This window comes from Triticum dicoccoides, chromosome 5A, assembly GCF_002162155.2.
Source record: "Triticum dicoccoides isolate Atlit2015 ecotype Zavitan chromosome 5A, WEW_v2.0, whole genome shotgun sequence".
In the NCBI taxonomy this organism is placed as follows: Eukaryota; Viridiplantae; Streptophyta; class Magnoliopsida; order Poales; family Poaceae; genus Triticum; species Triticum dicoccoides.
Window position 1 is genome coordinate 502,541,636 of NC_041388.1, and position 21,807 is coordinate 502,563,442.

The window sequence follows — 21,807 nt, forward strand, 5'->3', positions numbered from 1 at the left end:
AAGCGATTCCAAATTTTCGGATTTCGTAGAAATATATACCTCCCCGCCCCCTCCCCCTTACCAAAAGCCACATTTCCCCCTCTTTCCTCCTTCCTTTCCAAGTTGAAACCTTCACTCCTTGCTTGCAGCGCCGCCGCCTCCTCGCCGGCGACCTTCCTTCATGTTGCTTGGCCTCGCCTATCCAGGCAGGTAATCCACACCCGACCCCCATCCTCCTCCTCCTTCCACATCCCACATGCCCCGGCCGCCGGTGCGAGTGCGACACCTTCCACCCAAATCACCGACCCCTCCACCAAATAAGCACAGGCCTAAGCCTTAGTGCATGCAGTATAGCCAAGACCTCAAGAAGCATTTGGCAACGGAGAAGGAAATCACGGCCGCACGCGCGGATGAGGTCGCGATGGCTGCCATTCGTGCCGACCCCCAGATCTTGGAGGAGCACCTCGCCGTGGAGGCCACCATTGATGCCTCGCGCACCGACGCCGGGACGGGTTGGCTTCTTTAAACGACAGTTTGTGGCATTTTCTCGAGGCCATCGTTAGTGCCTTCGACAAAGACTACGAGGTGTTTTCTCAGCGTGCACATGCTTACCTCATCTCGAGAGCCAGAAGGTTGGTGCTCGGAGTGGCTCAAGCAACTCACCACTACAACGAGGGCACCCACGATGCGGTGGCCTCGCCCTCTTCCATGTCCAAGGAGCCAATCGTCATCGATATCTCCGACAATGAGGAGTAGCTTGTCTTATTAGCTCAATATAAGGACCCACGTTCAGTTCCCTAGCTACTGCCTTTCCTTAACAAATTCTAGTGAATTGTGCTATCTACTTTCACCATGCAATCTTCTGCTATAGTGTATATGTTCTATATGTCGTGCAATGTGGTGTTCAATTAACTGCTTGGTTCAATTCTGCAAATGTGATGTTCAATTCTTTAGGGTGCAATATTTCCAAGTTGTTAAGCATGCTTGGTTTGGTTAACTATCTGATCCTCTATTAGGAGTATGTTATATTGTTCAATTGGTGTTTACTTAACTGCTTGGTTCATTTTTTGTGGCTTGGTTCACTTGTTGTGGTGTTTAGATAACTTCTTGGCTCAATTCTACAATGCGATGTTCAATTGTTGTGGCTGCATTTTGTTATTGTATACCATGTGAGGAATAAATTGAATTTGTTTGTACTAAATACATGAGAAACAAATACAATTTCTATATTTCCAAGTTGTTAAGCATGCTTGGTTTGGTTAACTGTCTGATCTTCTATTAGGAGTATGTTATATTGTGCAATGTGGCGCTCAGTTAACGTTTGGTTCATTTGTTGTGGTGTTTAGTTAACTGCTTGGTTCAATTCTGCAATGCGATGTTCAATTGTTGTGGCTGCATTCTCTTATTGTATACCATGTGAGGAATAAATCAAATTTGGATGTACTAAATACATGAGAAAGAAATACAATTGCTATATTTCCAAGTTGTTAAGCATGCTTGGTCTGGTTAACTGTCTGATCTTCTATTAGGAGTATGTTATATTGTGCAATGTGGTGCTAAGTTAACGTTTGGTTCATTTGTAGTGGTGTTTAGTTAACTGCTTGGTTCAATTCTGCAATGCGATGTTCAATTGTTGTGGCTGCATTCTGTTATTGTATACCATGTGAGGAATAAATCGAATTTGGCTACACTTAATACATGAGAAACATATACAAGTGCTATATTTCCTAGTTCTTAATCATGCTTGGTTTGGATAAATGGGTTTTCCATGTGGCTTGAATTAAGCTGATGAATCTGCAATGTGCTTATTTATCATCAACATATTTTACTGATAGCATGCGAACCCTTACTTCACCTGATGACTAACTACCTTATATGTGTTGCAGGGAAACAATGGGAAGCACTGAGGTTTACAAGATGCTACTAACTATTATACCTTGCCTTTTTGTATTCCTTTGCCCCATTTCCAATATAGAGAAGATATTTATGCACATCCTTGTTTTCAGGCTTCACTGATGATTACCTCTCAAACCACTTCTCTGGTCAGGAGGCGAGGAAAGTTTTCATACAACACCGATGGTTCAATATTGAAGTGTTCCTGAAGAGGTCGAAGGATGGATGATCAATCATCCACAGGCACTTGCCTAAAGTTGCAAAGACCTTCAACATGAATGAAGGCTCAATATTTGCCTTCCGCTTCCGCAGTTTTTCAGATGAGATGCATCTCTCTATGTACCATCTATGATGCTAATTTTGAAAGGTTCTAGATGTTGCATGTGAAACTTGCTGCTGGTGCAGTTGTGTAATGGGGTAGCTGAGTGCTGAAGCTATATCATGTTGTACTCTGATGTATTTCAATTATGAAATACTGCTTCCTTAATATGGAAATGGAATATATTATGTGCTTAATATGAATGTCAATTAGATTAGTAAATGGATTATTAATAATAGGGCAATTAGCCTGCTAATTGGCCAATTAGCTTGCTAATTGGGTTTTCCTATTGCAAACGGTTAATGAGAAACCACCGTGGGCGATGACCTCAGGCAACACACACAGTTTCTAGGAATAGACTGTGTTGGATCAATGAGCAATCACACACGACATTCTCATCAAAACTGTTTGCGTTATGCCACCTTGCACAAACGTTTTCCTTGTAGTGACTGTGTGGGATGTATATACGAACATAAACGTTTAGTGGTGACTGACTGCGTGGGACGTACTTACGACCGGAAAGGATTTCGCCTGTATAATTATAGTTTTTAGCACTACTGTATGTATTTTCTGTATTTGAGTGCTCGCCGGTCGCACATGACCTCATTTTGTCGAGCATGTGTGCCAGGAGGGCATATCCCCAACGGCTTCTGGGTCATGTGGGAAGGACCCCCCTGTCGCTCACACTCACTTGGCGACGGTTCCGAATGCCGTCGTGAAAAGGGGTTAAAAACAGTTTGTTTAGGACAGGCGCGCACCAGTGACACCATGCCAAGTTTCATTATTTCCAGGCGAGTTTTGGATTTACATGAATTATAAAACCAAGTTTCTCGATGTTCTCGGCCGAGTCATGACGCCAAGATGTTTGAATTTGATTCCCATTTATTGCATGGTACCTAGAAATTCACCCAAGGACACACATGTGATTTTTTAACCAACTTTGGTGCACCGGAGCATGTGCTTGCAGTTCAAATTTGGATTATGCACATTAAATGTCCAAAAACTCAATTAATGTGTAAAAAAGGCCAAACGAACCTGAAATAATTCCAAAATTTAACAACACACTCATATAGTTCTATGTTGCCTCTGTAAAGAAAATCAGGGGGAGGCAGTGTATATCGTTTCGCACACAAAGGCGACATGTTCCCTCTCAGAACCACGAGGCTTGTTGAGAGAATCTCCGGTTTTGCAAGAAGCTTATACCAAAACTTGTCCCAATTCAGCAAAAAAATATAATATGAAAATAGGGTTTAGATTATCCCGAACATCTTGCTACCTAGACCAATGTACTCTGATTTGAATTCAACATAAAATGGATACAAAAATATTTGAATTGGAGATCATATGGTACATGTAGTTCATAGTGAAATATGATTACTGCTATATGCATGTTTTTTGTTTTCAAGATAATATTTAAATTATTGTATAACTTGACAACAATCATATTCAAATAAGGAAAATTGATTCTAATTTAGTCCATATGGTAGACAACAATATATATGTTCATAGGGTGGAGTGAAATATTCATATATGATGGAAGATCAAAATGTAGGACTACATCCATTATAAACTGCAAGGTCACCTAACGATATATCCGATTTCAACATAACGTGGATTGAAAAATTGGAATTCGAGATCCTGGCATCTGTAATCATATAAAAAGGGACATGACTCTTTCTTTTGGTGGGAATTGATTTGTTTTTTGTTGTTGTTGAGGGAAGTGCCAATCGATTTGGTACTGTACAGGGTAATCTTGTTCTCCTGATTTTTTTACATTTTTCTTGTAGTTTTTTCAATGACATCTCTAGCAATGTAGTAAAAGTGGACATGACTCTCAGGTGTCTTGTATCAATTGTTTTTTTGTACAAGTTAAGTTTGTTCTGCCGAACAAGGAATTCGCGCCTTGTTATCCCGAAATTTTCAAGCTCGAATATCTTTTGTCTCATTTGATTTGAAACTCCCGCCTCTTCAACCCGCTCCGCGCCTTGTTATCCTGAAACTTCAACCCACGCAAAAGCTCCCTCCTCATCCGAAATCGGTTCCGCAGCCCAGACACGCGAAATCCCCCTTCTACCCCTCAGCTAGAAATGCCGGCTCGACGTCGCGGTGTCAAAACCGGTGGGGGTACGCTAGTAACTTACCCTACATTTTGGACAAGCGCGTACCTAAGCCATGGCTCCCCCTACCTTCCCCTTCGTTCCCCCCATTCGTACATCGAGGCCACCAAAACCCGCGAAACCCCACGCTCCTCCGTCGGCCTCCCGACCGCCGCCCAGCCGGAGACTCTTCCCCGACGACGTCGTCCACCGCAACATCTCGCGGTCCCTCATCGACTGCATCGGATGAGGATCCGTCATCGATCTCGTTGTCCCGCTGGATCAGCCGCCCCGTCCTCCACCTCCAAGGAGCTGCCCCGATGTTCGCCTCGTCTATCGTGCCACCTCCATCCCCACACCGCCGTCTTGACTTGCCCCATCGGAACCGCATCACCCTCACCAATTCCTCCGATGAAGCCGAGGTCTACTCGGCGCCACCAAGGAGGTTCAGCACTCACCGCTACATTTTATCTTTTATTCGATCTCACGGGGCTGTTGGTGGTCGATATTGAGCAGCGATGGTGGGTCTCCATCGACGGGGCCGTCGCCGGCCACTTCATCCATGGCGTCTCTCCCCCATGTCGTTGCTTCCTCGGCGGTGACTTCCACACTAGCACTAGCTGCAGCTGCTCCGGCTCTCGCTCGTGCTGCTACTATTGCTGCTGCTCCAGCTCTCGCTCGTGTTGCGGCTCTTTTCTTGTTGCCGGTCGCACTACTTCACTGCTCTTGCTTTCGTTCATGCTGCTGCTCTTCTCTGCTATTGATGTCGGTCGCGCTGCTGCTCCGCTCATGCTCTTGTTCATGCTACTGCTTCTCTCTGGCTCTCGCTCGCGCTGCTGCTGCTGCACAACCTCCGGCAGCTACAGGACTTGCTGCTTTAGCACTCGCTCGTGTTGCTGCTGCACGGCTTGCTCTCTACTAGTGCGTTCCTTGCTAGAGTGTCTGCTGATTTAGATCACTGCTTCTCTGCTACTAGTGCTTGAACGCCCTAAACATCTATTGCAATGCTCTGCTACTAGTTCAATCAGTTTCGATAGTAAAATTCAGTTTCGACTGTAAAGTTCAGTTTCTTCAGTTAAGTTCAGAGTGAACAGAATTTACAGCCTTTGTCGGAGCGGCCATGGCGCGACTGATGTGTTTTACATCTAGCACTTTTTGGTGATGTATTTTACATCATCTATTTCAGATGATATCAGAGTCCCACTTCAGATTAACGTTATCTGTCTTGTCATGCTTCAGCCTTGCTGCCGTACACCTCATCAAAGTTGCTCCAACGATGGAACCGTCCATCACAGCGGAGCAGTACCCTCGGCGCCGTCTCCTAAGGCCTCAGATCTTCTTCCTTGCCTCCGACAGTCACACCAACATCACCATCCTCCACGTCCAACCCAATGATGTTGAGGTCGACAAGGCTATGCCAAAGAGGTTGTACACTTGTTGCATCACTTTGTTATTCTGCATTCATGTCGATCCCTCAGGGATCCTTTGCTGTGGAACTACTATGGTACTACTATTCGTGCATTTGGTTAGAAGGAATGCAGCAAAGCAAAACTGGAGGATTTTTTTCCTTTGGTGTCTCTTTCAAAGAAAAAATGTAGGAATTTTAATATCGGCTTGGACGTCCTTTCCAAATTAATATGCATGAAGAACGGGACTAATTGCATTACTGGCATGATAAGATTCTTATGTTTTTCATTTTCACATGGTTTGACTTTAATTTGACCATGTTTCTCCATTCTTGTGTTCTTCCAATTCATGTGAACCAAACACCCAGGTTGACAGAAATCCTATGTTTCCAAATGCTTTGTTTGGCACGTGCATTCCTATCCTATTCCTGTGTTTTTCCTATCCCTGCATTTATAGAATCCTCCAATTCTAAGGAGCCCTTATAGATTTACTTCATTTTCAAATAGGCGTCAAAAAAAATCTATGTGTTATGTCCTGCTCCTGCCATGCCATCATCCACCCCACCCGAGGTGCACCATCGACAGAAGCGCTCACTACAGCAGAGATTCCCCCTGCTGACTTTCTTTCGCCGCCTCAGATCATCTTCCCCATTGCCGGTAGCCACGCCAACTGCATTACCATCATCGACTGAGCAAATGAAACTAAGGATTACACAGATCCGGAAGAGAGGTCGCAGCCTTTTGTGTTTGCTTACATTATACATCAGTTATTATTACCTTCTACTTTATCGTTCAAACTTGAGTTTTAAAATGCCCGTGGGTCTCATATCGAGGCAGTAATGAATATTATTTGTCTACTATCTGGTTCATCTGGGGTCTTCTATGTGGTTCATGTTGGGTGGGCAAGAAACAGTAGATGATCCATTCTCTATCTTTTTAAAATTGAAGCTATAATCTACCTGCTATCATTAGTTTTGGATCTATCCACTCGTTTTCTACCATCAATCTTGATTTCTGCATGCACCCCTTAGGCCTTACAAAATCTAACTATTTTTTTATTATGCATGTCAGTTATTGTACACAATCATACTGAACATGTATAGAAAAAGAGAAGACCGTTGTGTGGGAATATAATGTCATGTAGACGCTGCTCCATGGTGGGCGAAGTGGGCCCCCTCTCCCGCCATTCCGGATTGTATTCCAGAGGAAGATAACTGTTCAGATGGTGATTTAGAGGGAGCCGACCACTCCTATTTACCACCTAAGGTGTTTGCTCTAACCTGGCATGCTGATGTTGGTCATATCATGCATATGGCGCCTCGCATTGCTTACATTATACATCTTATATGTCATCAGCTTAGTTTAGATTTGCTTTATGTGAATGCCACCTATTTGGTTTCTATATCATACTCCCACCATTCCTAAATATTTGTCTTTTGAGAGATTTCAACAAGTGACTACATACGCAAAATGAGTGAATCTACACTCTAAAATATGTCTATATACATCCGTATGTGGTAGTCCATTTGAAATCTCTAAAAGGACAAATATTCAGGAATGGAGGGAGTATATGGGAATTATGCAATGCCATCTTCATTAGCCATGCATCATATACACGAATCATGCAATGCCATCCTGTTTAGCCAGTCATCGTATATGTGAATTGTATCGTGCCATATTTTTTCATAATGTATTCCGTTTGTCAATAATGTTTATACATTCATCTACTCTTCCTATGCATCAGCCATTTGAGTCGGTCATGGGAAAATCTAGAGTGAACACAAGGTCTTCTGAGCAGTCAGTGCTACCTGTCGACGCATATTTCTTGCTGGTTACAGATAGCTCCTCACAGGAGGATTCAGAGACAGATGACCAGTCGTATCCTCCCCTCGAGGTGCATGCTCTAACTTTGCAGGGTTATATTGCTCATATCATGCATATGGTGTCTTGCATTGCCATGCCATCTGCTTAGATTAGACATGCTTTGTGTGAATGCATCCTGTTTGCTTTCTATATCAGATATGTGAATTATGCAATGCCATGCTTTTCAGCCAGTTATCATATATGTGAATTATGCACCGCCATGTAGCCAGGCATCATATATGTGAATTATCTCATGCCATCTTTTTTTTCACTACGTATTCCATTTGTCGACAATCTGTGTATATTGAACTACTCTTCATGTGTATCAGCCATTTGAGCCGGTTATGGCAAAATCAGGAGTGAAAACAAGGTCTTCAGAGCAGGCAATGGTACCTGTTGAAGCATATATCTCGATGGTTACAAGGAGCTCCTCCAAGGAGGATTCAGAGACAGATGACCAATCCTATATCCCACCTTAGGTGTATGCTCTAAGTTGCATTGTTTATATTTCTCATATCATGCATATGGTGTCTTACATTGCTTAGTTTAGACATCATATGCACAATATTGAATTCCATCTGCTTAGTTTAGAGATCATACATGCGCGTGCCAGCTGCTTAGTATATGAATCAATTATGTCAATTTTATCATGCCATCATGTATACTTAGACAACATGTATGTGCATTATTTCATCCCAACCTATTCTAGAAAGACATCATATAGTTTTGTCATGTCATCCTGTTTAGATACTCATCATATGTTGAATTATGCCATTATATCATGTTAAGTTATCCATCATATATCTGAAACTATGTCATGCTATCCTGTTTAGTTAGGCATCATATATGTGAAATTGTGTCATGCTATCCTGTTTGGTTAGACAACATACATGTGAATTACCACATCTATCTATCATACAATGTCTGTACATTCAATTTCTTTTCTTGTTTATCAGCCATTTGAATTGGAGGGGGTGATGGAAGTATCTAAGGGAGAAAAAGTCTGTTCTTCACAAAAGAAGGTGCTACCCATCGATACGGATAGAACCATGGTTGTACTAGCCCACAAAATAGCCCCACCACACATAATCGAGACTCTTCCAGATTGCACACTTACACCGTTGGGTAGAGAACCAGCTACAACCCATCTAACTCCAACCCCAGCGGATAGTAACCCACTTCTAGTTGACAAAGCACCATGTCCACCACAGAGTACCCCCACACGAGCAGTTTGAAAAGCAACTGCAGTGCCCAAAGCACGAAGACCACCACAGCGAACCCAACTCCATGTTCAAAGCAGAAGAGCAACTGTTCTCAGGTCAGATTCCGTAGCTATGGTCCATACTCCTTTGCTGTTGCATCACTATATTTACTCATACCAACTACTTTCGAATTTGAAGGATCCAATTGAAACTCCAGTGGCGCAACAGGTATGTTTTAAACGTATTTCTTTAACTGGATTGATGTTCTAACTTCTTGCTCTATGTTGATTTTAGTTTTAGTTGTATAAACATTTATGTTCTCATGTGATGCACATTACAAGTGTTGCCAATGCTGTGTAGTTTCTCACACTTATATTCTGTCTATGCTGCTGTGTCTTAAAAATATATGAGTTGAGCTGTGTCTCTATCTTGATTTGGCAACATAAACTAGAATGATATGGACAATACAGTGACCATATTACATAGATATATGTTTGTTTCATGTTGTTATCCTGTCCACCTTACTACTGAACTAGTTTACAAAAATGAGTTTCGTATACTACATGCTAAACATGTGATGTGTCTGCTTGTTTCCCTTGTAGTATGCAAACATAATATTGGAGAAGAGCACCCCACTATGCAATGGTGGAGAAATTAATGTAGATAAGGTTCAAGATAGTGAGACAGCCCTGTTGGTCTCCAAGAAAGGTGATAAAAAACGATCTTGTAGACAGTGAGAAAACCCCACAGTCCTGCGTTGATGTAGTGTTCGAGATACTGGCCAATACCGCTGGCACAAGCTCTTCAAACTCGCTACCTGAATCACTTCGGCTTCTTCAGTCTCAGCTACAAGCTGAAAGGCTTTAGTCAGTTGTGCTGTGACAAGAAGCCGAAGGACTGAGGAAGTCCCTACAGAATTCAGATGCATACTTTCTTATGCAACAGCAAGTGCTGGAGGATTTAAGCGCCAAACAAGAGAAACTTAATAAGCTTGCTAAGCATCTTGCCAGCATTATGGGTACCCAGAATATTGTTTCTTGAGCTCTTCTGAAGTGGTTTTAGTTCTGGACTTCTTTTGTTGCGACGTTTATTTGCACTGGTCGCCAAGTTTGACAACCGGTGTGTATGATATGCGGCTTTGTTCCCTATATTTGCACTGGTGGCGAACTTTGATGCCCAGTGGATGTAATATGTGTAATAGTTGTGATAGCCTGGCGTAAGTTGCTTGCTTATTTATTTCCTTGTTGTCTTGTTTATTTGTTTGCTTGTAGTCAGTGCAGTTCTTTTTCCGCGGTTTGCTAGTGGCCGCAATAACCTATTTTTTAAAACTAGTCCACAATAACCATGGGCTACATATTTACTGCAGTTACCATGGGCCTCCTACGGGTTGTAGAAACAATGGGCCTTCTAAGGGCCATAGAAACGATGGGCCTTCTACGGGTCGTAGTATCAATGGGCCTTCTACGAATCGTTTGATCGATCGGCCAAACATGGGCCAATAACAGACCGCATTATGGGACGTAAACGGGCTATATTTGGAATCGTCCATTCATGGGCCGACCATAACGGGCTGTTGTTAATCTTCCGTATTTGATGACGCTACGAAAACGGCCCAACGGATTAACGGGCCGCAAACGGGCTGATTGTATACACGGGCTGAATTTGGCCCACAAGCAGAAAAGGCCAGTAACGGGCCGTAAGTAACCGAATGCTGGCAATAAGCCCAAGAATAAATGGGCCCTTAGAAGGCGGAAAGATAACACGGGTTGGAAACGGCCCAATGGAATAATGGGCTGTTGATGGGTATAAAGCGGTACACTATTCATTGCGGGCTAGATTCACCACGGGCCATTAATGGGCCAAGAGTTGCAAATGGCCTCGTATGGGCCGAAAGACATCATGGGCCGGAAGTTACAACAGGCTGGAATCATATTGGACGGCCCAGATGAAGCTACCGGGCTTAATTCTGGTAGGCCGTAACGGACCGTGAGTTAGCGGGCCGTAAATGGGCTATATACGAACAGACCATTAACAGGCTTTCCGTGGGTCGGCCCGTTACCGTTTGACCAAGTAAAACGGGCCGGCCTTTTCACCGGAATAGGCCTCTGTTGGGCCATGCCACGTGACGGCGTATCATAGGCGCCTCCTGACAATGAATGGATGACATCTGTCCCAACGGGGAGCCAACACGTGTTTCCTCTGGCCAATGACAATTTACACGTGGAAAATCCTCATTGGTCCAGGCTATTAACGGGTTTTCGGATCCAAAACCGGACCCGATAGCTTAACAGCGACCTGTTATGGTGGATGCCACATGTCGGTCACCCTTGATGAAAGCGCTTCTATGACGCGCAATTTATCGTCATGGAAAAGGACACTTCCATGATGATAATTTTGGTAATGTCATGGAACACTTCTACGACAGCACAGGTATGACTATCTTCATTCTATCATAAAATCGTCATGGATGTACATGCATGATAGAACACGTGACCTACTGTGACAAACATGTATCATCACGGAAGTGTATTTTTTTGTAGTGGAACCATATGAGCATGATGAAACTAGCTTGACAACAATTCCCATGTGTCCTTGGTAGCATTTGCTTTCGATAAGAGTTCGTCCAGGCTTGTCCTTTGCTAGAAAAAGGATTGGGCCACCTTGCCGCACCTTGTTTACTTATGTTACTTGTTACCCGTTATGAATTATCTCTCATACAACTATCTGTCACCGATAATTTCAGTGCTTGCAAAGAATACCTTGCTGAAAACCGCTTGTCATTTCCTTTTGCTCCTTGTTGGGTTCGACACTCTTACCTAACGAAAGGACGACGATAGATCCCCTGTACTTATGGGTCATCAAGACTCTTTTCTGGAACCGTTGCCGGGGAGTGAAGCGCCTTTGGTAAGTGGAATTTGGCAAGGAAACATTTATATAGTGTGCTGAAATTTACTGTCACTTGTTACTATGGAAACTAATCCTTTCAGGGGCTTGTTCGGGGTATCTTCACCTTGACCGAAAGAGAAAAGAGTTTCTCCTCAACCCACTGTGCCTACGTAAAATATTTATTATGAAATTCCTTCGGGTATGATAGAGAAACTGCTAGCTAATCCTTATGCGGGAGATAGAACATTACATCCTGATATGCACCTAATCTATGTGGATGAAGTTTGTGGATTATTTAAGCTTGTAGGTTTTGCCGAGGATGTTGTCAAGAAGAAGGTCTTCCCTTTATCTTTGATGGGAAAGGCATTGACATGGTATAGGCTATGTGATGATATTGGATCTTGGAACTACAACCGATTGAAATTGGAATTTCATCAGAAGTTTTATCCTATGCATCTGGTTCATCATGATCGGAATTATATATATATATATATATATATATATATATATATATATATATATATATATATATATATATATATATATATATATATATATATATATAATTTTTGGCCTCGTGAAGGAGAAAGTATGGCTCAAGCTTGGGGGAGGCTTAAGTCAATGTTATATTAATGCCCCAATCATGAGCTCTCAAGAGACATTATTATTCAGAATTTTTATGCTCGGCTTTCTCATAATTATCGATCCATGCTCGATACTTCTTGTACTGGTTCTTTTATGAAGAAGGATATTGAATTCAAATTGGATTTATTGGAAAGAATTAAATGTAACTCTGAAGATTGGGAACTCGACGAACGTAATGAGTCAGGTATAAACCTTAAGTTTGATTGTGTTAAATCTTTTATGGATACCGATTTTCGTGATTTCAACACTAAATATGGACTTGACTTTGAGATCGTAGCTTCTTTATGTGAATAATTTGCTACTCATGTTGATCTCCCTAAGGAGAAGTGGTTTAAATATCGTCCTCGCATTGAAGTGAAAGTAGTAGAACCTATTAAAGTTGAAGAATAAACTATTACTTATAATGTTGATCCTATTGTTCCTCCTGCTTATACTGAGAAACTGCCTTTTCCTGTTAGAATAAAGGATCATGCTAAAGCTTCAACTATGGTTCGTAAGAGTTATACTAGAACACCTACACCCCCTGAGAAAATTAAAGTTGAACTTAGTATTGCTATGGTTGAAGATCTCTTGGTTGATAATATTGATGGGCATGTTATTTATTTCTGTGATGAACGTGCTAGGATTGCTAAACCTGATATTAAAGATAACCATAGACCTATTTGTTGCCATGCCTATTGTTTCCGTTAAAATAGGAGATCATTGTTATCATGGCTTATGTGATGTGGGTGCTAGTGCGAGTGCAATTCCTTATATCTTATACCAAGAAATTATGAATGATATTGCACCTGCTAAGATAGAAGATATTGATGTTACTATTAAGCTTGCCAATAGAGATACTACATCACCAATTGGGATTGTTAGAGATGTTGAAGTGTTGTGTGGGAAAATAAAATACCCTACTGATTTTCTTGTTCTTGCTGCCCCACAAGATGACTTTTGTCCCATTATATTTGGTAGACCTTTCTTGAATATTGTTAATTCTAAAATAGAATGCGAGAAAGATATTGTTACTCTCGGTTTAGGGGATATGTCTCATGATTTTATTTCTCTAAATTTCGTAGACAACCACATCATAAAGAATTGCCTAGTAAGGGTGAAATTATTGGTCTTCCTTCTATTGTCGTGCCTCCTACTGATCCTTTAGAACAATATTTGCTTGACCATGAAAATGATATGTTTATGAATGAAAGAAGGGAAATAGATGAAATATTCTTTAATCAAGGGCCTGTTTTGAAACACAATTTGCCTATTGAAATCCTTGGGGATCCTCCTCCACCCAAAGGTGATCCCTGAAGGAAATATGCCCTAGAGGCAATAATAAAGTTGTTATTTATATTTCCTTATATCAGGATAAATGTTTATTATTCATGCTAGAATTGTATTAACCGGAAACTTACTACATGTGTGAATACATAGACAAACAGAGTGTCCCTAGTATGCCTCTACTTGACAAGCTCGTTAATCAAAGATGGTTAAGTTTTCTAGCCATGGACATGTGTTGTCATTTGATGAACATGGTCCAATCATTAGAGAATGATGTGCTGGACATGACCCATCTGTTAGCTTAGCACTATGATTGTTTAGTTTATTGCTATTGCTTTCTTCATGACTTATACTTGTTCCTGTGACTATGAGATTATGCAACTCCCGAATACCGAGGGACACTTAGTGTGCTATCGAAAGCCATAGCGTAACTGGGTGATTATAAAGATGCTATACAGGTGTCTCCGATTGTGTTTGTTCAGTTAGCATAGATCGAGATTAGGATTTGTTACTCCATGTTTCGGAGAGGTATCTCTGGGCCCTCTCAGTAATGCACATCACTATGAGCCTTGCAAGCAATGTTTCTAATGAGTTAGCCATGGGATTATGCATTACAAAATGAGTAAAGAGACTTGCCGGTAACGAGATTGAACTAGGTATGATGATACCAACGATCGAATCTCGGGCAAGTAACATACCGATGACAAAGGGAACACCATATGTTGTTATGCGGTTTGACTGATAAAGATCTTTGTAGAATATGTAGGAGCCAATAAAAGCATCCAGGTTCCGCTATTGGTTATTGACCGGAGATGTGTCTCGGTCATGTCTACATAGTTCTCGAACCCGTGGAGTCCACACGCTTAACGTTCGATGACGATTTGTATTATGAGTTATGTGATTTGATGTACCGAAGATTGTTCAGAGTCCCGGATGAGATCACGGACATGAAGAGGAGTCTCGAAATGGTCGAGACATAAAGATTGATATATTGGAAGGTTACATTTGGACATCAGAAGTGTTCCAGGTGGTTTCGAATAATACCGGAGTGCCGGAGGGGTTACCGGAGCCCCCCGGGGAAGTAATGGGCCTTAGTGGTACTTAGGGGAGAGAGAGGGCAGCAGCCAGGAGGTGGCACCCCCCAAGGGGAGTCCTAATAGGACTAGGGGAGGGGGCACGGCCCCTCTTTCCCTCTCCCTCTCCTTCCTTCTTCTCCTACTTCGACTAGGAAAGGGGGGACCGATTCCTACTTGGAGTAGGATTCCCCCCGGCCCCTTGGGCGCACCCCTTCTGGCCGGCCGAGCTCCTCCTCCCCTCTTTTATATACAGGGGAGGGGCACCCCATAGACATACAAGTTGATCTTTAGCCATGTGCGGTGCCCCCCTCCATAGTTTTACACCTCGGTCATATTGTCGTAGTGCTTAGGCGAAGCCCTGCGTCGGTAACTTCATCATCACCATCAACACGCCGTCGTGCTGATGGAACTCACCCTCGGCCTCAGCTGGATCAAGAGTGCGAGGGATGTCATCGAGCTGAACGTGTGCGGATCGCGGAGGTGCCATGCGTTCGGTACTTGATCGGTTGGATCGCGAAGACATTCGACTACATCAACCGCGTTACTAAACGCTTCCGCTTTCGGTCTACGAGGGTACAAATACACACTCTCCCCCTCTTGTTGCTATGCATCTCCTAGATAGATCTTGCGTGATCGTAGGAATTTTTTTGAAATACTGCGTTCCCCAACAGTGGCATCCGAGCCAGGTCTATGCGTAGATGTTATATGCACGAGTAGAACACAAAGAGTAGCGGGCAATAATAGTCATACATCTTAACAAAATGTCATACTTTGATTCGGTGGTATTGTTGGATCAAGCGGCCCAGACCGACATTACATGACCGCGTTCATGAGACTAGTTCTACCGACGTGCTTCACACATAGGTGGCTAGTGGGTGTCTATTTCTCCAGCTTTAGTTGAATCGAGTTTGACTACGCCTGGTCCTTGTTGAAGGTTAAAACAGCACACTTGACAAAAAATTGTTGTGGTTTTTGATGCGTAGGTAAGAACGGTTCTTGCTAAGCCCGTAGCAGCCACGTAAAACTTGCAACAACTAAGTAGAGGACATCTAACTTGTTTTTGCAGGGCATGTTGTGATGTGATATGGTCAAGACGTGATTATATAAATTGTTGTATGAGATGATCATGTTTTGTAACAAAGTTATCGGCAACTAGCAGGAGCCATATGGTTGTTGCTTTATTGTATGAAATGCAATCGCCATGTAATTGCTTTACTTTATCACTAAGCGGTAGCGATAGTCGTAGAAGCAATAGTTGGCAAGACGACAACGATGCTATGATGGAGATTAAGGTGTCAAGCTGGTGACGATGGTGATCATGACAGTGCTTTGGAGATGGAGATCAAAGGCACAAGATAATGATGGCCATATCATATCACTTATATTGATTGCATGTGATGTTTATCTTTTATGCATCTTATTTTGCTTAGTACGGCCGTAGCATTATAAGATGACCTCTCGCTAAATTTCATGGTATAAGTGTTCTCCCTGAGTATGCACCGTTGCTACAGTTTGTTGTGCCGAGACACCACGTGATGATCGGGTGGGATAAGCTCTACGTTCACATACAATGGGTGCAAGCCAGTTTTGCACAAGCAGAATACCGTGGTTAAACTTGACGAGCCTAGCATATGCAGATATGGCCTCGGAACACTGAGACCAAAAGGTCGAGCGTGAATCATATAGTAGATATGATCAACATAGTGATGTTCACCATGGAAAACTTCTCCATCTCATGTGATGATCGGACATGGTTTAGTTGATATGGATCACGTGATCATTTAGATGACTAGAGGGATGTCTATCTAAGTGGGAGTTCTTAAGTAGCATGATTAATTGAACTTTAATTTATCATGAACTTAGTACCTGATAGTTTTTGCATGTCTATGTTGTTGTAGATAAATGGCATGTGCTACTGTTCCTTTGAATTTTAATGCGTTCCTAGAGAAAGCTAATTTGAAATATGATGGTAGAAACTACATGAACTGGGTCCATAACTTGAGGATTATCCTCATTGCTGCACGGAAGAATTACGTCCTGGAAGCACCGCTAGGTGCAAAGCCCGTGATACGTCCATTTTGCATCATGCTTTTATATCGATATTTATTGCATTATAGGCTGTTATTACACATTATGTCACAATACTTATGCCATTTCTCTTTTATTTTACAAGGTTTACATGAAGTGTTGATGCTAGTTGGTTTATCCGGTGGAAGATTATATGTTCAGATCCTTTATGAACATTAATACCCCTCTGATTATGAACATGAATATGATTTGTGAGTAGTTACATTTGTTCCTGAGGACATGGGAGAAGTCTTGTTATAAGTAGTCATGTGAATTTGGTATTCGTTCGATATTTTGATGAGATGTATGTTGTCTTTCCTCTAGTGATGTTATGTGAACGTCGACTACATGACACATCAGCATTGTTTGGGCCTAGGGGAAGGCATTGGGAATTAATAAGTAGATGATGGGTTGCTAGAGTGATATAAGCTTAAACCCTAGTTTATGCGTTGCTTCGTAAGGGGCTGATTTGGATCCATAAGTTTCATGCTATGGTTAGGTTTACCTTAATTCTTCTTTCATAGTGGGATGCTTGTCCAAGTAAAGGCAGTACCCAAGCACCAGTCCACCCACATATCAAATTTTCAAAGTAACGAATGCGAATCATATGAGCATGATGAAAACTAGCTTGACGATAATTCCCATGTGTTCTCGGGAGCGCTTTCCTTTAAATAAGAGTTTGTCCAAGCTTGTCCTTTGCTACAAAAAGGATTGGGCCACCTTGCTGCACCTTGTTTACTTTTGTTACTTGTTACCCATATGAATTACCTTATTACAAAACTATTTGTTACCGGTAATTTCAGTGCTTGTAGAGATTACCTTACTGAAAACTGCTTGTCATTTCCTTCTGCTCCTCATTGGGTTTGACACTCTTACTTACGGAAAGAACTACGATAGATCCCCTATACTTGTGGGTAATGAAGACTCTTTTCTAGCGCCATTGCCGGGGAGTGAATCACCTTTGGCAGGTGGAATTTGGTAAGGAAAAATTTATATTGTGTGCTGAAATTTACTGTCACTTGTTACTATGGAAAATAATCCTTTAAGGGGCTTGTTCGGGGTATCTTCACCCCGACCAGTAGAGCAAAGAGTTGCTCCTCAACCTACCGAACCTACTGAAAATGTTTACTTTGAAATTCCTTCGGGTATGATAGAGAAACTGCTAGCTAATCCTTTTACAGGAGATGGAACATTACATCCCGATATGCACCTAATCTATGTGGATGAAGTTTGTGGATTATTTAAGCCTGCAGGTATGCCCGAGGATGTTGTCAATAAGAAGGTCTTCCCTTTATCCTTGAAGAGAAAGGCATTGACATGGTTTAGGCTATGGGGTGATATTGGATCGTGGAACTACTACCGATTGAAATTGGAATTTCATTGGAAGTTTTATCCTATGCATCTAGTTCATCGTGATCGTAATTATATATATATTATTTTTGCCCTCGCGAAGGAGAGAGTATCGCTCAAGATTGGGGGAGGCTTAAGTCAATGTTATATTCATGCCCCAATCATGATCTCTCAAGAGAAATTATTATTCAAAAAAATTTATGCTCGGCTTTCTCTCAATAATAGCTCCATGCTCGATACTTCTTGTACTGGTTCTTTCATGCTGAAGACTATTGAATTCAGATGGGATATATTGGAAAGAACTAAACGCAACTATGAAGATTGGAAACTTGACGAAGGTAAGGAGTCGGGTATAACACCTAAGTTTGATTGTGTTAAATCTTTATGGATAACGATGCTTTTCGTGAATTTAGCACTAAATATGGACTTGACTCTGAGATATTAGCTTCTTCTTGTGAATCATTTGCTACTCATGTTGATCTCCCTAAGGAGAAGTGGTTTAAATATCATCCTCCCCCATTGAAGTAAAAGTAGTCGAACCTATTAAAGTTTAATAAAGGACTATCACTTATAATGTTGATCCTATTGTTCCTACCGCTTATATTGAGAAACCACCTTTCCCTGTTAGAATAAAGGATCATGCTAAAGCTTCAACTGTGGTTCGTAAGAGTAATGCTAGAACACCTACACCCTCTAAGAAAATTAAAGTCGAACCTAGTATTGCTATGGTTAAGGATCTCTTGGTCGATAATATTGATGTGCATGTTATTTACTTCTGTGATGAAGCTGCTAGAATTGCTAGACCCGATACTAAAAATAAACATAGACCAGTTGTTGGCATGCCTGTTGTTTCTGTTAAAATAGGAGATCATTGTTATCATGGCATATGTGATATGGGTGCTAGTGTTAGTGCAATACCTTATACTTTATATAAAGAAATTATGCATGATATTGCACCTGCTGAGATAGAAGATATTGACGTTACTGTTAAGCTTGCCAATAGAGATACTATTTCACCAGTTGGGATTGTTAGATATGTTGAAGTCTCGTGTGGGAAAATTAAATATCCTACTCATTTTCTTATTCTTGCTCATCCGCAAGATGACCTTTGTCCCATTATATTTCGTACAACCTTCCCCACAAGTTGACGTTACTATTAAGCTTGCTAAGATAGACTACAAAACGGATATTTTTACTGTTGGTTTAGGGGATATGTCTCATGATTTTAATTTTGCTAAATTTTGTAGAAAATCCATGATAAATAATTGCCTAGTAAATATTAAATTATTGGTCTTGCTTCTATTGCAGTGCCTCCTAATGGTCCTTTAGAACAATATTTGCTAGACAATGAAAATGATATGCTTATGAATGAAAGAAGGGAAATAGATGAAGTATTGTTTAAACAGGGACCTATTTTGAAACACAACTTGCCTATTGAAATTCTAGAGGATCCTCCTCCACCCTGACACTCTTAAATATGCTTATCTTGATGAAAAGAAGAAATATCCAGTTACTATTAGTGCTAACCTTTCAGAGCAGGAAGAAGAGAAATTATTGAAAACTCTGAAAAAGCACCGCGCTGCTATTGGATGTACTCTTAATGATCTTAAGGGCATTAGTCCCTCTCTATGCTAGCACAAAATAAAATTGGAGAAAGACGCTAAATCGGTTGTTGATCACCAACGACGGTTAAATCCTAAGATGAAAGAAGTGGTAAGAAATGAAATACCAAAGCTTCTGGAGGCAGGTATAATTTATCCTGTTGCTGATAGTCAGCGGGTAAGTCATGTCCATTGTGTCCCTATGAAGGGAGGTATTACTGTTGTTCCTAATGGTAAAGACGAATTGATCCCACAAAGAATTGTTATAGGTTATAGAATGGTAATTGATTTCCTTAAATTAAATAAAGCTACTAGAAAGGATCATTACCCTTTACCTTTTATTGATCAAATGCTAGAAAGATTATACAAACATACACATTTTTGCTTTCTAGACGGTTATTCTGGTTTCTCTCAAATACCTATGTCGAAAGAGGATCAGGAAAAGACCACTTTTACTTGCCCTTTCGGTACCTTTGCTTATAGACATATGCATTTTGGTTTATGTAATGCACCTGCTACCTTTCAAAGATGTATGACGGCCATATTCTCAGACTTTTGTGAAAATATTTTTGAGGTTTTCATGGATGATTTCTCCGTCTATGGAACTTTTTTTGATGAATGCTTAAGCGACCTTGATCGACTTTTGCAGAGATGTGAAAAAACTAATCTTGTCTTGAATTGAGAGAAGTGCCACTTTATGGTTAATGAAGGTATTGTCTTGGGGCATAAAATTTCTGAAAGAGGTATTGAAGTTGATAAAGCTAAAGTTGATGCTATTGAAAAGATGCCGTGTCCTAAGGACATTAAAGGTATAAGAAGTTTCCTTGGTCATGCCAGTTTTTGTAGGATGTTCATTAAAGACTTCCTAAAAATTTCTAGGCCTCTGACTAATCTCTTATAAAAAGATGTTCATTTTGTCTTTGATGATGATTGTGTAGAAGCATTTGAAATACTTAAGAAAGCCTTGATTTCTGCACCTATTGTTCAGCCACCTGATTGGAATTTACCCTTTGAAATTATGTGTGATGCTAGTGATTATGTTGTTGGTGCTGTTCTAGGACAAAGAGTTGATAAGAAATTAAATGCTATCCAATATGCTTGTAAAACTCTAGACAGTGTCCACAGAAATTATGCTACTATTGAAAAAGAATTTTTAGCAGTTGTATTTGCTTGTGATAAGTTTAGACCTTATATTGTTGATTCTAAAGTAACTGTTCACACTGATCATGCTGCTATTAGATACCTTATGGAAAAGAAGGATGCTAAACCTAGACTTATTAGATTGGTTCTCTTGCTACAAGAATTTGATATGCATATTATTGATAGGAAGGGAGCTGAGAACCCCGTTGCAGACAACTTGTCTAGGTTATAAATGTTCTTGATGACCCACTCCCTATTGATGATAGTTTTCCTGATGAACAATTAGCTGTCATAAATGCTTCTCGTACTGCTCCAAGGTATGTTGATTATGCTAATTACATTTTTGCTAAATTTATACCACCTAGTTTCACATACTAGCAAAAGAAAAGGTTTTTCTATGATTTGAGACATTACTTATGGGATGACCCACAACTTTATAAAGGAGTAGATGGTGTTATTAGACGTTGTGTACCTGAGCATGAATAGGAACAAATCCTACGAAAGTGTCACTCCGGGGTTATGGAGGACACCACGCTGGAGATAGAACTGCACATAAGATTGTTTGCAGGAAAACTCCTCTCTAAATGGGAAGGTCCTTACGTTATCGAGGAGGTCTATCGTTCCGGTGCCATAAAAATCAACAACTTCGAAGGCAAAAATCCAAAGGTGGTGAACGGTCAAAGAATCAAACATTATATCTCAGGTAATCCCATAAATGTTGAAACCAATGTTATTGACACCGTAACCCCAAAGGAGTATATAAGGGACACTTTCCAAAAAGTTTCAGACTCCGAAAAGGAATAGGTATGTGGTACAGTAAGTAAACCGACTCCAAAACAGTTCTAACACTATTTTTTCTCTGTTTTGGAATACTTAAGAAAATAGGAAAATAAGAAGTAGCCAGGAAAGGACACGAGGCATCCACGAGGGTGGAGGGCGCGCCCTACACCTGTGGGCGCGCCCCTGCCTCGTGGGCACCTCGTGTGCCCTCCGGACTCCATTTTCTTGCATGATACTT